Here is an 11,619-nt window from a genome sequence, read left to right on the forward strand (position 1 = left end):
CCCATCCAGGTGAGCATTTATGAAACTCTGACTCACTGTTACAATATTGAAGAAGATGAAGAAAAAGACGATCGCCCTTGGTATCACGATATATTGCAATATGTGAGGAATAGTGAGTACCCGGACTAGGCAACCGAGAATGATAAAAGGACGTTGAGAAGAGTGGCCATTGACTATGTCTTGGACAGGGAGATCCTATAAAAAGAAGAAAGGATCAAGTGCTATTGAGATGTATAGACACTACAGAGGCTAAGAAAATCTTAAAAGAAGTCCATGAGGGCGTCTGTTGGACACACGCTAATGGCTTCACGATGGCCAAGAAAATTATGAGATTCAGGTACTATTGGTCCACCATGGACGGAGATTGTATCAATTATGCCAAGAGATGTCATAAATGCCAAATCTATGGAGACAAAATTCATGTGCCTCTTTCACCTTTGCATGTCATGAATTCCCCATGGCCTTTCTCTATGTGGGGCATGGATGTGATTGGGCCAATATCGCTAAAAGCTTCCAATGGACATCGATTCATCTTTGTGGTTATCGACTACTTTACCAAGTGGGTAGAAACCGCTTCATATACCAATGTTACAAAGACGGCAGTAAGAAAATTCTTGAAGAAGGAGATCATATGTCGATATGGAATACTAGAGATGATCATATCTGACAATGCATTGAACTTGAACTATAGCACAAAAGCAGAGGTCTGCAGTCAATTCAAGATCAAACACCACAACTCATCACTGTATCACCCGAAAATGAATGGTGCAGTGGAGGCAGCTAATAAAAACATTAAAAAGATCATGGGGAAAAGGGCTGAGACTTATAAAGATTGGCATGAGAAGTTATCATTTTCCCTCTTTGCTTATCGAACGTCTGTCAGGACCTCTACCAGGGCAACGCCTTTCTCTTTGGTCTACGGAATGGAAACAGTTTTGCCTATCAAAGTCAAGATTCCCTCTCTCCAAGTTTTGACGGAGGTGAAGTTAGATGAAACAGAATGGATCCAATCTAGATATGATCAGTTGAACTTGATTGAAGAAAAGAGGCTAAGGGCTATCCTTCATGGACAGATGTACCAAAAGCGGATGATGCGAGCCTATGATAAAAAGGTTTGACCTAGAGAATTCTATGAAGGGGACCTGGTTTTGAAAAGATCCTTCCCATACAAAAAGATTTCAGAGGGAAATGGATGCTAAACTGGGAATGACCTTATGTGGTGAAGAAAGCCTTTTCCGGAGGAGCATTGTTTTTGGCCGAGATGGATGGTAAAAATTTGCCCAATCCTGTGAATTCGGATTCTGTCAAGAAGTACTTCACCTAAAGAGGGAGGCCAAGACGAAAACCCACAAAGGGCGCTTTGAGACCAAAGGGGTTTTTGGGTTGAAAACCCAAAAATGGGCGGCTCAAATCTTGAATATGAGGCATGTGGTAGTCTTGTCCTCTCAAATTAACAAGAGCGAAGAACAGTACATCTTGGGGCATCAACAAAATACTCGGGATCTCCTGAACACATATCTAGCTCGAAATGGTCTCTGAGAAGTTTGAATAAAGAAGCTCGTGCTGCGATATCTAGGGCACTTTTTTTTCTCATCTTATTCATTTTGTACCTTAGCAAATTTGCTATCTTGTTTAATTTATTCACTTTGAGTTTTGCTCTCAATAAAATTCCATTTTGTCGATTATGATAATCTTTTTCGAGCATTTTTTGTTGAAACCATGATTTTGGGACTTATAATATTCACATAAAAGAAGTTATGCATATTACTCTAGAAGGTCTCTAAATAGTACAAGGACCTGAAACAGGACTACTAGTTAGAACTAACCAGATTCAAAATTTGGAAATATTGAAAAAAGAATAGTCCAATTTGTAACACCCCTATCCCGTAACTGTCGCCGGAATAGGTAAGGGGCATTACCGGACTTGTAACTCATGCCAGACCAGTAAAATTTTGAACATTTTCTTGAAGTAAAGATCATTCAATTGGATAACTGCTAAACACAACCAGGGATAAAATTTAAAAACTTATAAAAGTAAACATTCAAAAGATGTCATATTCGCATGGCTTATATACATTAACCAAAATATCCTCCCACTACTAGTCTATTCTATACATGCCATAAGATAATCCAAAACATAGCAGTACCAAACAGTGGATAGTGATAGTGTGACAAGTTGCTGACGATCCCCGAGCAAAAAGGCCAGAATCAACAATATATAAAACAGAGAAACATAACAACAGAGTAAGCTTTTGTAAGCTTAGTAAGTCTTAAGCAATTTAAAACCAGTGAACTCAAATATAACCAATTTGTTTATTTGATTCACATATAACATTTCATTTCATATCTATAGTTATCCTCATCAGACAAATCAAAATGTTTATCTCCCAATATACTATAGTATTTCTCCATAACCGAATACTCACATATTCATATGGCATTTTCATATTTGCTTTTCACTTTACAATCATGATTTAATTTTGATGGGTCTAACATGTACAAGTATTTATCACATACCTGACCAACCAAATTAAAAGTCGATCTTACGAATTCTCATATAACCTCTTTCTAGGTATACTACCCTTTTTGGCCGAATATACACAATTACGTAATACACAATACGCAGATAAATTCTCACTTGATAGTGATCTCTTATAAACATAGGTACATTACATATTTTCACCTAACTTTTCACATTGACCAAATGCACAATAATCATAGAACAGTCTTATTGCTTTACTCATATATGCATCACATAACAACCTTGTGATTTAATCCAAATCAAGCTTAAATATAATCTCAAAATACATACCTAACCAACTTAACGCATTGAACGTATTTATTACCAATTGTTACTGTGAAGTCGTATAATCTTATGCTTTACTCGAATCTTCAGCGAGACCTTTAGCTTGAATAATCCCCACACGTAGTCATCGGGTCTTACCCGGACAAAATCTCCACACGTAGTCATCGGGTCTTACTCGGACATAATCTCCACACGTAGTCATCGGGTCTTACCCGGAATATATTTCCAAGTTTCATGTACATTTAATCACATGTTACAACATTCACATCGACTGTCATTTTTGTAATTCATTTGCCTCATCAAATATCTAATAATACACACCTTTCACATTTGGTCATTCGGCCACAATATATACACATCTCATACATATTTCACATTAGCCATTCGGCTTTACCACATACATATCTCATACATATTTCACATTAGCCATTCGGATTTACCACATATATATATATCTCATACATATTTCATGTTAGCCATTCGGCTTTACCACATATACATATCTCATACATATTTCACACTAGCCATTCAGCTTTACCACACATATATATATTTATCTTGTACATCAATTTCAGCAATAGCTTATAAGCAACTCAAATAGTTTCATCAATGTTTACAACAAAATCACATATTCACTACAAGCTGTTTTCCTGAGCAACAGTCATTAAATTATTTATAACTGGAGCTACAAAACTCCAAATCAATTTCCGTTAATTTTACCTGAAAATAGACTCATATATATTCCATCCATAAAATTTTCAGAATTTTAGGTTTGGCCAATCAATACCAGATTTTTCTTAAAGTTTACCCTGTTTCACTGTTTGACTAATCTGACCACTCTTCAATACGAATCAAATTCCTCATTGTACAGAATTCAAAATATGTTCTATTTGATTTAATTTGAAACTAGACTCATTAAGGAGTCTAAGCATATAAATTTTATCTTATAAACGTTTTTGTACAAATTATAATGATTTTCTAAAAACAGAACAGGGGATTTCGGAGTCATTCTAACACTGTCTCACACAACTTTAAATATCTCTTTATAGGAAATTCCTTTGCTTACACGGTTTCTTTTATAAGAAACTAGACTAATTAAGCTTTGATTACATATTTTATTCAGCCTATAATTCCACACCAACAATTTATGGTGATTTTCTAAAATCACGTTACTGCTGCTGTCCTAAGCAAATTATTACAATTTGCTCTTAAATTTCCAAGTCCAAACACTTATGAACTTACCATTTGAGTTTAAAACATATCATGGCCACATCATATCTTATTAAATCAACTCATTATGTCCTATTATGATTGAATTTACTCAACGTTTAATCACTTAAGACTTACCTCGGAAGTGGTCGACGACTAGATATCCACAGCTATTCGTTTACTTTCTCTTTTCCCCTATCCGACTTTGATCCTCTTTGCTCTTAAGCTTAAGTAAAACAATAGATTTGCTTAAGTACTTAACTAATATTATTCACTTAACAATCACATTTGGCAATCACATATCATTTAATCTATATCTAAAACAATAGATTTCAATATGTATCATATTTAATAAAACATGCCATGACTCGATTTCATGCTTATTTAATTTATATCTAATTCACATTCACAAGCAAAGAGTCACTTAATTTATCATGCTTTCTTATACATGAATTTAATCATATTGCCGAATGTCCTTATGTGTACATGGTACATACATAAGGCATATATATATATATATATATATCTATATATATATACCAATTTATGACCATTACAATTTAAACATTTAATCATAATCGGCAAGCTTTATTTCAACTATTTAAGGTGCAAACCAATTATGTTATTCATTAACATTTTGTCATATTAAATCTTTGATTAACCAATTTAACACATACCAAAATCCAATCATACATCTAACCTTTATCTCAATACCAAACCGAGTTATAAGATTATACATTACACTAAGCATATCATTAAACATACCTATTCAATTTAGCTAATTTCATAGCCGATTAATCACCTTACCCACATTACTCAATGCCGAATATTAACCCAACATCTCAAGCATAATCACCATGAAACTTACCTTAATACACATTTTATCCCATTGCGAATACATATATATATCATCAAATAAATATTTATTCACATAACAACAATTCATTCACATCTCTATAAATGATCATAATCGGACATTATAAACAAATCAACTAGTTTAGCATTCAAATTCTTCTAATCATTCCTCAATCACTTACTCAATGAACAACAATCCAAGCACATCAAAGCATAGTCGAATGTATCATTCTTCTTAAATTCAAAAATAAATGCATGGGCTAACTTCAAAATCTATTTAACAACTCAACTTTACCAAAATTATCAAGAAATTAAGCCAAACATACCTCCAATTTTGCTAATATAATTTCCATATGTCTAAGGGCCCCCTTTTGTTCTTCTTTGATCCTAAGAATCGGCTATTGAGAGAAAGAATGGATAAAACTTTGTTTTCATCCCCTTTTTTTTTTCCATTATAAAAACTTTATTTCATATTTTATAAGTCTTTATTTAATTCTTTAACAAAATGTATATAATATCATTTATTAGCCATCATTACAACAAATAAAATACATATTTTCTCACCTAAAACCATCATGGTCGGCCATTATCATGAAAAATGGGGACTTTGACATGCAAGTCTCCATATTTAATCCATGCAACAATTTGGCCATTTTAAAAATTAACCAACATATTTTCAATGTTTCTCACATAAGCCCTTTTGATTAAATTCGCATTCAATTGACAAAATCAAAGCATCAAAATTTCACACATAAATTGTAACATAAAATAGACATGAAATTTAACAATCAATTATTTGTGTGACTCGGTTTTGTGGTCTCGAAACCACTTCCCGACTAGGGTCAAATTAGGGATGTCACAACTCTCCCCCTCTTTAGGGATTTTCGTCCCTAAAAATCTTACTAGCGACTAGGTTAGGATAACATCCTCTTATTGAATTATGTCCATATAAACATTAACTCATCGATAAAAATTGTAATTCATCACCGATTCCACATCGACCCATAAAATCATCCTCTTATCTTAAAACAAATACATAACATCAACTCACATATTCATAACCCACATGCTCATTCATATATATATATATATATATATATATAAGCCGTAACATGGCCGAAAGTATACATGTTCTTAAACATCCCAATGAATATCTTTTATAACTTTATCACATCTCAATATTCAACTTAACTCATTTCCAAAAGAAAAGTCAACTTCCACATACCTGAACATTTAGCTCATTTAGCACATTCAATCATAGTTAACGTTACCCGTATACAGTCGATTAGGCATAAAGCTTAATATAATACACTAGCATGAGATTTATTCTAGCGCATAACTCGTATATCCAAAATTTATCAGCATTCACCAAAAATTCTTACAAACTTTCGAATGTCGAAACTTAATCAAAGTAATTTCTTGAACAAGATTAACAAAATAGTGTCCATTCAGCAATAGCACATATAATTTCATATACCGAGAATCTCATAGACTAAATCCATAACACATTTTCAACTAAGCACTTAAGTGTACATATAACGTCAATCCATTCCTTAACAACATATCCACATTTTTTTTTTATATATCCACTTATAACAAAATTACAGCCGAAACAATAATCAATCGTCAATTTATATCTATTAATCCCCAATTCAAACTCAAATACCGAATATCAGTATCTAATTAAAATTCAACATCTAACTTCAATTCTACTTCCTAACATTTGTCAATTTAAAGAGCGTCGTACTTGTTTGAGTAAGTTGTTTACTTAAAGCCATAGTCCAACCATGTTCTTACATGTTATCACATATCGAGTCGATGCCATGTCCTAGACATGGTCTTACACAACATCTCAAATCAATGCCTTCATCCTAGATGAGGTCTTACATGAATCTCATTTCACACACTTAGTGCCCACTGACCGATCTCGCACACATAGTGCTCGGTTGAAGAACTCGCACACACAGTGCCTCAATTACCAATCTCGCACACATAATGCTCGGTTAAAGGAATTCGCACACACAATGCCTCAATTACTGATCTCGCACACATAGTGCTCGGTTAATGGAATTTGCACACACAGTGCCTCTAATCATTCGCACACATAATGCCCATATTCATTCGTTATTACACATTGAAATGACTTAACCAAGTATATAAAACATCATATATGTACACTTTAAACGTATTCTTTCATTTAACTTTGAATTCATATAGTAATGAACACTTAAACCTTGCTCGAATCACCAGCATTAAGCCTGCTAGGCACGAAGGCCCGAATACATATCACCGCACGAAGCACGCTAGGCACGAAGGCGAATACATATCACCGCAAGACGAAGCTCGCTAGGCACGAAGGCGAATACATATCACCAAAGACGAAGCACGCTAGGCACGAAAGCCCTAATACATATCACTGTGACGAACCTCGCTGAGCACGAAGACCCGAATACATATCCTCGAGTTTCATGCATATTTATTCACATTTTAATACATTTCATATAGCATATCATATTTGTAATTCCCTTACTTCGTTTCAATATATACATATCATATATACCTTGACATTATATCGTAGATATCATTTACATGTAGGCTCATTCCAAATACATTATTTTCTCTTCAAAGTTCTCATTCACATATTTAAAACATAACATCATATATAACATTAACAAAGCATAAACTACACAGCAATTCCATCTCTAATAGATGACATATATATGTATATATTTCGCCCATTTACATAAAGTCCTGAACCAAAATATAACTTCTCATGCATACAATATACATCACTATTATCCTAATATACTTTTTCCTATTTATTTCATAACACATTCAGCAAAATTACTTTGCATTTCAATACTTCAAATGTATATCATACTTTTATTCATACTTTTCTCAATTTTGACACATCATAAGCATGTTTCAATCCTCTCAATACCATCTGCTACAGCTTGATCGGGATTAGAATTCATTATATTACGAAAAACACATTTTAACTGTCAGAAATCATCACACTATCATTTTATCACTTTATGGCATGTATATCTAGACTCACACGTGCTACGTTAGTCCTAGAATCGAGTAAACCGTAGCTCTGATACCACTAAATGTAACACCCCTATCCCGTAATCACACCTAATAGGTAAGGGCATTCTTGGACTTGTAACTCATGCCGATCAAGAAAATTTTGAACATTTTCTTGAAGTAAAGATCATTCAATTGGATAATTGCTAGACACAACCAGGATAAAATTTAAAACTTATAAAAGTAAACATTCAAAAGATGTCATATTCGCATGGCTTATATACATTAACCAAAATATCCTCCCACTACTAGTCTATTCTATACATGCCATAAGATAATCCAAAACATAGCAGTACCAAACAGTGGATAGTGATAGTGTGACAAGTTGCTGACGATCCCCGAGCAAAAAGGCCAGAATCAACAATCTATAAAACAGAGAAACATAACAACAGAGTAAGCTTTTGTAAGCTTAGTAAGTCTTAAGCAATTTAAAACCAATGAACTCAAATATAACCAATTTGTTTACTTGATTCACATATAACATTTCATTTCATATCTATAGTTATCCTCATCGGACAAATCAAAATGTATATCTCCCAATATCCTATAGTATTTCTCCATAACCGAATACTCACATATTCATATGGCATTTTCATATTTGCTTTTCACTTTACAATCATGATTTAATTCTGATGGGTCTAACATGTACAAGTATTTATCACATACCTGACCAACCAAATTAAAAGTCGATCTTACGAATTATCATATAACCTCTTTCTAGGTATACTACCCTTTTTGGCTGAATATACACAATTACGTAATACACAATAAGCAGATAAATTCTCACTTGATAGTGATCTCTTATAAACATAGGTACATTACATATTTTCACCTAACTTTTCACATTGACCAAATGCACAATAATCATAGAACAGTCTTAATGCTTTACTCATATATGCATCACATAACAACCTTGTGATTTAATCCAAATCAAGCTTAAATATAATCTCAAAATACATACCTGACCAACTTAACGCATTGAACGTATTTATTACCAATTGTTACTGTGAAGTCGTATAATCTTATGCTTTACTCGAATCTTCAGCGAGACCTTTAGCTCGAATAATCCCCAGACGTAGTCATCGGGTCTTACCCGGACAAAATCTCCACACGTAGTCATCGGGTCTTACCCGGAATATATTTCCAAGTTTCATGTACATTTAATCACATGTTACAACATTCGCATCGACTGTCATATTTGTAATTCATTTGCCTCATCAAATATCTAATAATACACACCTTTCACATTTGGTCATTCGGCCACAATATATACACATCTCATACATATTTCACATTAGCCATTCGGCTTTACCACATATACATATCTCATACATATTTCACATTAGCCATTCGGATTTACCACATATATATATATCTCATACATATTTCATGTTAGCCATTCGGCTTTACCACATATACATATCTCATACATATTTCACACTAGCCATTCGGCTTTACCACACATATATATATTTATCTTGTACATCAATTTCAGCAATAGCTTATAAGCAACTCAAATAGTTTCATCAATGTTTACAACAAAATCACATATTCACTACAAGCTGTTTTCCTGAGCAACAGTCATTAAATTATTTATAACTGGAGCTACAAAACTCCAAATCAATTTCCGTTAATTTTCCCTGAAAATAGACTCATATATCTTCCATTCCTAAAATTTTCAGAATTTTAGGTTTGGTCAATCAATACCAGATTTTTCTTAAAGTTTCCCCTGTTTTACTGTTTGACTAATCTGACCACTCTTCAATACAAATCAAATTTCTCATTGTACAGAATTCAAAATATTTTATGTTTGATTTAATTTGAAACTAGACTCATTAATAAGTCTAAGCATATAAATTTTATCTTATAACCATTTTTGTACAAATTATAATGATTTTCTAAAAACAAAACACGGGATTTCGGAGTCATTCTAACACTGTCTCACACAACTTTAAATATCTCTTTATAGGAAATTCCTTTGCTTACACAGTTTCTTTTATAAGAAACTAGACTAATTAAGCTTTGATTACATATTTTATTCAGCCTATAATTCCACATCAACAATTTATGGTGATTTTCTAAAATCACGTTACTGCTGCTGTCCTAAGCAAATTATTACAACTTGCTCTTAAATTTCCAAGTCCAAACACTTATGAACTTACCATTTGAGTTTAAAACATATCATGGCCACATCATATCTTATTAAATCAACTCATTATGTCCTATTATGATTGAATTTACTCAACGTTTAATCACTTAAAACTTACCTCGAAGTGGTCGACGACTAGATATCCACGGCTATTCGCTTACTTTCTCTTTTCCCTATCCGACTTTGATCCTCTTTGCTCTTAAGCTTAAGTAAAACAATAGATTTGCTTAAGTACTTAACTAATATTATTCACTTAACAATCACATTTGGCAATCACATATCATTTAATCTATATCTAAAACAATAGATTTCAATATGTATCATATTTAATAAAACATGCCATGACTCGATTTCATGCTTATTTAATTTATATCTAATTCACATTCACAAGCAAAGAGTCACTTAATTTATCATGCTTTCTTATACATGAATTTAATCATATTGCCGAATGTCCTTATGTGTACATGGTACATACATAAGGCATATATATATATATATATATATATATATATATATATATATATATACCTATATATGACCATTACAATTTAAACATTTAATCATAATCGGCAAGCTTTATTTCAACTATTTAAGGTGCAAACCAATTATGTTATTCATTAACATTTCGTCATATTAAATCTTTGATTAACCAATTTAACACATACCAAAATCCAATCATACATCTAACCTTTATCTCAATACCAAACCGAGTTATAAGATTATACATTACACTAAGCATATCATTAAACATACCTATTCAATTTAGCTAATTTCATAGCCGATTAATCACCTTACCCCACATTACTCAATGCCGAATATTAACCCAACATCTCAAGCATAATCACCATGAAACTTACCTTAATACACATTTTATCCCATTGCGAATACATATATATATCATCAAATAAATATTTATTCACATAACAACAATTCATTCACATCTCTATAAATGATCATAATCGGACATTATAAACAAATCAACTAGTTTAGCATTCAAATTCTTCTAATCATTCCTCAATCACTTACTCAATGAACAACAATCCAAGCACATCAAAGCATATTCGAATGTATCATTCTTCTTAAATTCAAAAATAAATGCATGGGCTAACTTCAAAATCTATTTAACAACTCAACTTTACCAAAATTATCAAGAAATTAAGCCAAACATACCTCCAATTTTGCTAATATAATTGCCATATGTCTAAGGGCCCCCTTTTGTTCTTCTTTGATCCTAAGAATCGGCTATTGAGAGAAAGAATGGATAAAACTTTGTTTTCATCCCCCTTTTTTTTCCCATTATAAAAACTTTATTTCATATTTTATAAGTCTTTATTTAATTCTTTAACAAAATGTATATAATATCATTTATTAGCCATCATTACAACAAATAAAATACATATTTTCTCACCTAAAACCATCATGGTCGGCCATTATCATGAAAAATGGGGACTTTGACATGCAAGTCCCCATATTTAATCCATGCAACAATTTGGCCATTTTAAAAATTAACCAA

This window comes from Gossypium arboreum, chromosome 3 (genome assembly GCF_025698485.1).
Source record: "Gossypium arboreum isolate Shixiya-1 chromosome 3, ASM2569848v2, whole genome shotgun sequence".
Taxonomy (NCBI): Eukaryota; Viridiplantae; Streptophyta; class Magnoliopsida; order Malvales; family Malvaceae; genus Gossypium; species Gossypium arboreum.